This window comes from Watersipora subatra, chromosome 8, assembly GCF_963576615.1.
Source record: "Watersipora subatra chromosome 8, tzWatSuba1.1, whole genome shotgun sequence".
NCBI lineage: Eukaryota > Metazoa > Bryozoa > Gymnolaemata > Cheilostomatida > Watersiporidae > Watersipora > Watersipora subatra.
In genome coordinates, this window is record NC_088715.1 from 11385224 (window position 1) to 11393405 (window position 8182).

Genomic DNA, 8182 nt, shown 5'->3' on the forward strand with positions numbered 1-8182 from the left:
AGGTGTTGGTCAATATGGTCGACACCACAAATTGAGAAATTCGTCTTTAAAGTTGATGGATTGAATTTTAAACCGTAGTATTTGTTGACGTTTTGGAATGTCATAGCAACCGCACGCTACAGACATTATATTTTCATGAATGTTGAGATCTATAGGAAAGAGAACATGGCGAACAATATGAAATGGGTCCCGATGATGTCACTTCAGCTCGAATACATAAAACAGTGAGGTCAAGGTCACATGTTGTGTCATTGAAAAGGAGCACATTGATGCACAGTAAAGGAGTTACTACCAAATTGTGTTGCACATTGAATTGATTATTTTGAGCATAAAATTGATGCAAATGTATCAGTGTTAGAATAATAGTTAGAATAAAGATATGACGCTGTTGGCTCCTTTTGTGGAACAAGCAGTCTCATCAATCAGATAATTCACTTGTGCAGGGAAGGTGTCACAGACCACTCCAAATAGCGCACACATCCGAGTGGTTTTGAAATAGAGTGGCCCAGGTTGCTGTGGGTTGGCAGGGTAGAGGACCTAAGAATTAAACAGAACGAAAATTTGTTGTTTTTCTATAGACATGCAAGTACATTTACTATTTATATTTTATTTTTTAAATGTATATTTTTGCTTATAAATTTGATCGTTTTTATAATTCTTAATTAGCATTTGCAATTGCTAATTGTTAAAACTCAGCAATGTTTCAACTTAAAACACTACGTTCATAGCTTTATACCTTGTAATAGTCGACTAATTAATGTTATATTTTGGGCTGCGTGTGCGTTATTGACGAAAACATGAAATAAGATTTGCGTTTTGCAACAAGCAACAAGAAATGTTAAAAAAAATGTTTTTGACCTACCTGCTGTGCATAATCAAAGCCATAGTGAGCAACATGAGGTCCAGTCAAAGGAGTGTTGGTACCAAGCTTCGAACCTTCTGTTAGATATTGTCGTGACGACAGGATCTCTAAACTACGACCGTTATCAGTAAAACTTGGCGGAAAATTTCCATCTAATCCATCATTCTCAAGATCTAAATCGATCTTACTGTTTTGAAAATCACTAATACTTCCTTCTCTACCCTGTAAATCTAAATAATTCACATCGACCTCCTCAAATTCTTTCCAAAAGTCACCACCAACGATAAATCAGTAAGACATTTTAAAACGCGATACATAGACTGAATAACCGGAAATGAAATATCGCTATTTTTGTTATCCTTAGCAACCACTTCAAAGTCTGCAAAACAGTCTAATAAAGCATCTTAGCTAATCATACGCCTCAGAAACTGATTCCTGACATATGATTTGCCCTAGAAAAGTCATGACCTCAAACTCCAAAAGTCTAAGCTGCATGGACCAGTTTCACTTTGAGAGCCTATTGTGCGCTATATGAAATGCCGCGTTTGTATTGAAAATGATACGCGCTGTCACATATATTCAACTATTTACTTACTGGTGGAGAATGTGTGATTTTATTCTCCAACATTTCTCTGTGATTCCTGAGACTTCTCCACTTGCCAAGAACCACATCCTCCAGAAAATCAGTCATCTGTACTTTAGACTTCTGCCTGTTCTCAAGCACCTTCTTCTCTAATTCATCATACTGCTCCTTCAGTGAGTTTATCTACAGTTATATTCAACTGTGATGCAAAACCTGAACGTAACTGGTACTCAAGGATGTTATTCTAAATATATAAAGTTGTAAGTTCACTTTCTGATCAGGCAGTTTGGAGGTACATTGAGTTAGTTCTAATCTGATTAAAATACAATTGCTTTCACCCCACCATTATAATAGTGATGTCATCACTATTATAATGGTGATGTAATTACTATTAAACTAATGATGTCATCAGTGTAGTCAGACGCAAAACCATAATTCTCATGGTATCCCGTGCAATAATTTGATGCATTATTATTATGACCACCTTGATAGTACTATGTGTATTATGTGAAGTCTTTGCGTCAAGCTACGTACAAAGTCTCACATGCCGTAAAGTGGCGAATTGGTGCGAATTCTCAAGTCTGGTATAAATAATTACAACGCTATTGTAATTATAGCATCGCAATTGAATATATATTTGTGACACTATACTTACAGTTAGCACAAATGTAGAAATAAACTATCCATGAAGTTATTTCTATGGATATAAACAATATTTAAGTTACCGTGTGAGATAATGTGTCAATAAAGTTTAGGGAAAACGTGCAATCTTTCTGAAATGCTTAAAGATGATTGATCAGTACAGGCGTCAGAGTGTTGATATACCATACTGAATGTCACAGGCATGAGTTTTAGTCTTGTAAAAACTATATTATAGCCCAGAGCAGAAAGTTAAGCAGAACTAAATTATAACCCAGTTAAACAAAAGTTAGGCCAACATTGTATTTTTAGGTACAGTAAAGATCCATTTTTTGTCTCATTTTATTTTAAATAGAACAAAAGGTTATCGTTACTTTAAATTTGCCAAACGGACCATTCCTTTGGTAAAAACGATAAAATATTCTCTATTAAATGAAAATTAATGTAAGTTGCCATTGAAAGTATGTGTTCCCTTACATCATTGTAGAATTACATTAGCCATGGACCATAAGCTAAGTAAAACTTAAATGTTGATTTGCAACATAATTCCCTTTAGAGTTATTTGGTATCAAAAGGATCACCATCTCATACTATGCTGTTCCATAGGTGCAAAATATGTGGAAATGTATATTACAAGCTCTTAAAAGCACAAAAGCGAAAAGCCGTTGTAGATTGGAATCAGTTTATTTCTTTCACATAGTCATTACATTTGGTTATTGTTTTGTCATGGGATATTCTCACATGAATTTATAGGCCAATAAAAGGCTCAATAAAAACTATAAACCTCAATATAGCACTAGTTTATGACAAACACTTCGGGTTATACCGGAGACCCCAGATGAAATATAGATGCTAGCTACTTTACAATTTTGTTTCGACTTGGTCTACTCGTCTAGTCATAATCTGATCATGTGACCCATTACTTCGCAAATAATTTCTGCAGCACTTTTCGATTATTACAGGTGACTAACAGGCTCATCATAATTATCAAACAATGATATGTACTCTTTGTGAGCTAAGGTTAAAAAATAAACAATTTTTTACAGTAACTTATAAATTATCAGTGCTGAAAGTGACAGAATTACAAAGATAATAAAATAAACACGCAAAAACAACAGAAAATGGTTTTATTGAATGCGGGAAGTATATTTGTGAGAATATTTCGAGGTTGCATGAAAATATAAACAGAAACCATTTTGTACAACTACGTCCCATTTGGGCCGTTTTTGATAGATATTCTAATCAACGGCGGTCTTCTGATGATGGCGATTAACTGTTCGTTTTTTAGCTTTTAAGAGCTTGTAATCACATTTCCACATATTTTGCACCTACAACACAGTGGTATAAGACATGGTGAATCTTTTGATACCAAATAACTGTAATGTGAATTTTGTATCAAGTCAACTTTTGAAGGAAAGTGAGAAAAATTGTTGATACAAATCAATAGTTCACAGTTACTGTACAGTCATTTGCTGAAAAAAATTAAATCTTAGTTTTTTTCTATTTGAAAGGAGCATAAATGTGAGTTGGGAGAGATTCTTCAAATTTTAAAACCTTTAGTTTGGGTGCAAATCTATCAACATTGAAATAAAGCTCAGCATACACAAAAAAAAGAAATATTTTAGATATACGATGTGAGTCAACACTACTTCAGCTAGCTTTGCTTCTCTTGAAGTAAAGAATATGTCAGAGGAGGAATTCTGTATTAAACCAGTTTTTAACTACAAATTATTCTAGATATCTTACTGTTCTATTAGTGATGTACCATATGAAAAAAAACAATAATAAGTTGCAAAATGCAAATCAAAATGTTCACAAAAGAATTAGACGCAAACATGGACTGAGCTAATTCACCAACCTGCTCATCTCTCTTCTTGTGAATCATATTTAACATATCTTCAGTCTGACTGTCATATTCAGAGACCATCTTAGATATTTGTTTGAACAGTGCTTCAAACTGATCATCTCTAGCTGAACTCTCAGCAGATATCGTGCCTGTGAGCAGGGCTGATGCCAGATCCTCTAATGGAAGCAAAGAATGTGTAGAACCTAAATCAAAAAGATAACTTCACATATACCAATCATACATAACAAATAATAACTGGTTAAAGAATAGAAACATTTATCTTTTTACGTATTTTACGCCTATATTATTTGCAGACAGAAAAAAATACACCGGCTACCACCAAAAGCAGATATTTTGATACAACCTGATCGTGTTGCATTGATAACATGATAGTTGATGATATCATCATGAGTCACTTGGTGTTCTGAGCAAATAGATATTATATGAAAACTAATATCCTGTGTTTAACTAATCTAATAGCATTTAGAGATCTACACACATCTACAAGAAGCCTACATACCAGCGTCACAGGTTGGTAAGTTAGGAACACACTTCAGGCAGCTGAGCATATAGCAAGCTCCACATCCAAGAACATACTGTTGGTCTTTATGATTGGGGCAGCTGCTGACTTTAGCTTTTTGCTGTTGAGACAGGTACTCAAGTATTGTTATCTTGTTATGTTCATCCATTGTGTCATCATGGGACTGAAATATAAAAAGTAACACAATCCTGCAAATTTTGGCTAGTATACATGCATCTTTTCAGTTTTAAAATGTTTCAGTACATGTAATTAGTAAAATATATATGTAACAGTAATGAATCTAGTCTAGAACAGATTCCTATTAGATTAGTTTTACCAAATTTAAGTGATTGTGAGACGCAAATAGCTTTCAGTTTACAAGTACTCAATAAGTAGTTATTTAGGTCCAGAATGAAATATCCTGTCATGTTGTATACCATACTGACTCAGTAAAATGTTATTTAAAAACAATAAAATTATTTTGGCTCTTACACATAAGTTAGCATTGCTTCCAAAAATAAAAAACTTTAAGTAGTTGTAAAACCTACAATAGAATGAAGTCATCCTAATAAAATTTACAAACAATTAAAGATCATGATACATCTACCTTTTAATTTTTTTAGGAAACTGCATTGGTTGGCAAAAAGAAAAATTTCAGCCTATAATTTAAGCATTCGTAACATTTTGGCTGATGAGCAAGAAACATTTATTGCAATTATATAGTACCTTCATATAGTAAATTTGTGCTTTTGTGTACTACTATAAAGCTCTTGGTTATCAATATCAGCTTGATTCAAAGTAATAATATATACTAAAAACTTCACACAGAACTACTGCTCACAACATATTCAAATTATCATACAAAGATCTGAAAAAAAGGAAACAATTGTACCTCCAAATGAGCAGGGCAGAACTTCTTACAGCAGTAAATACAATAGCTGATAGCTTTCTGTCTTGGTGAGCTCTTCTTTAGACAAACATCACAGAGTGTCTTGTCTGTACCCAAGTCATAGGATGGGAGACTGTCTGGTGGCATCTCAAACACCTGGCTACAAAGAATTAGTCATAAGTGATAAACTATTTGCTACAAAAGTCATATGCACAGTAGAATGGTGTTGCATGCTATGAGTCATTATATGGTAGGCGAGTCTCTTTCTGAGTTTGTATGTTGGTAGTAGAACAATCTATGAATCTGTACCTGTAAAGGTAGAGCTGAGAGATTTTATTATCAAAATTAAAGTTGAAGTAGCTAAAAGTTTTGACACGACTATATCATTGCCCCGATAGATACCTGATAGGTTTTTCTATCTCTTATTGTTTTTGATTTTTAACTCTTTTGCTACCGCATTAAATTTTGACCGAGCAATTATTCTGCCCTAATTAATTCAAAAGAATTTTCGAAAAACCGATGTACTGATACCATTTTAGCAGTATTTCAAAAATAAAAGCAGATATCTTTTTAATGTGTAATGCATCAAACTCAAAAAAAAATCTCAACAAGATAAGTATAAAATCGTTAAGCAAATCTTACTTGCGCAATTTTTTGACACTTAATTTGCGTTGAACTAAGGCGGTGTGTTTTTTATCGCTATGACGATGACGATCTGGTTTTCTCCTTTTGAAAAATAAGAGGAAATAGAATTACTGAGCCTCAAAATTTCTATTAGTTGCACGTGATTGGCAACAAGATTGTTTTGTTTGAGACAATATTTGATTAGTCTAGGTAATGTGGAGGCTTCGTAATGAAAAAAAAAGAACCTCATTGATGAGCCGATACACCGGTTTACCGTCTGTATTTAAGTTATGTGAATTAATAAAAATGTTGAACCAAATTTTTTTCTATTGGTAGCAAATGCTTGGGAATAAAGTTGTTTCACGGGAAACAAAATTGAATTAACTCAGCTAATGTATGGGAATCGTAATGAAAAGAAAAGTTAAACTCTATTGACAAGGCAATACATCGGCTTACGGTCTGTACTCATATTACGCATTGGCTTGCAGTAGTGAAAGAGTTAACCCTTTGGCTGGGTTAAAGCTCCGCAAAAACACCCACAAGTCATATAATTTATCTTTGTAAATTGTCTAAAATTGGTATTTTATGAGCATGCATAGCTGAAGCTTAGATTTATTTCTATGAACTAGATATTTTGTACACAAACATTTGTTTACATATCTACTACTACAAAAGAACTACAAACATGTACATTTGTCCCTGTATGAAATGATTGGAAGCAATCATTTCAGTAGAGTCCAACGCTATAACATAGCCGTGCCAGCTACCCTAACAATCGATTTTTCTCTGTACATTTTAAATATATTAAAAATCCAAAAAGATTACATCACTTCTATCATCTGAATTATTTTTATTCTGATCAGACAAAAATCACTAACGGTAGCAGGATCAAATACATTTTTATTTTATTGTTTTAAACCTCGAGCCGACGTTGACAGGTTTTCCAACTTTTATTCTTTTCCAAAGAGGCGCGATTTCTTTAGCTTTTAGCGCGAAGCAAGGCCTCCCAGATAATCATTTCATAACGTAATTCATTGACTAATATCTTCTTGATGATATTTAAATCTCACTACTTAATTTGATGACTATTTAAATCTCACTGTTTAACACTACTTGACGACAGCATTATAAATGCCTACCACAAGCGACATTAATGTCGTTTCCCCACGCAACCGATAAACAAAAGTTGTTGTCGTTTCCCAGCCAAATGGTTAAAGCAAAATGGATGCAATAATTTTTCGAGATTAAAACGACAAAAATTCAATGCCGTAAAATGCTAAGACAAGGCAAAAGTATCATTATGACATTCATAAGTACAAAGAGATCGAGAAAATAGAGACGCATAATTATGCATCTTGGCTACAATATTTTATATCAACTATAGCAATGAATAGCAGCTATAGTGACTCCATTTAGCATGTTTTTTCTTTAAACAATATAACGGCAACAAAGTTTAGCTGATATTAATTTTGAAACATCCTAAGTGTCTGATCATGTCAAACATTAAAAACAATCACAAATGGTGGAAAAACACCAATACTTTCTGATAATATATATTAAAGTTTTATGTAAGTTTATCTTTCATGTGGCTAATTAATAAAATCTGCCAAGTTGATTGTGAGACACACAGAAGCAGGCAGAACATTTTTACTTTTCAGTTTGAGAGATAAAAAAAAAACTTGAAATGAAATTATGCCAACCCATTTACTAAATTATATTACTATTGGTCTGAAATTATTGAAAACAGAGTTTAAACAGCAAAGATCATGCAGTAAACCACAAAAGGATAAATACAGACTGTAAGCTAAAAGTAAATTTTGAATTAAATATTCAGTGTTGAGATGGTTGATGTCAGCACAAATTCAAGCGTGCTGCACGATTATGATGTAGCCCTGGTGCAGGACTGTAGTTCTAATATGATTATCAGATGTTTGTATAGCCGGTTCGTTGGTGTTTGCATAAAAGATCACAGGTATGTCAGTATCTGTGTATCGGTTTAGCGAGTGTTTATACAAAGGGTTGGTAAGTGTTTGCATAAGCGATTACGTTGCAGCCTTGTAGAGTGCTGCTGTTTTATAACTAGCTGCAAAATCCCAACTTGCTGCGGTTAGTGTTAACTACAGACCAGACTAAAAGATCTTGAATATAATTATTTGCTAATGAGTAAAGATTTTAAAAGGAAAGACAACTACAAACAACAAAGTATTACAATAGTTTCT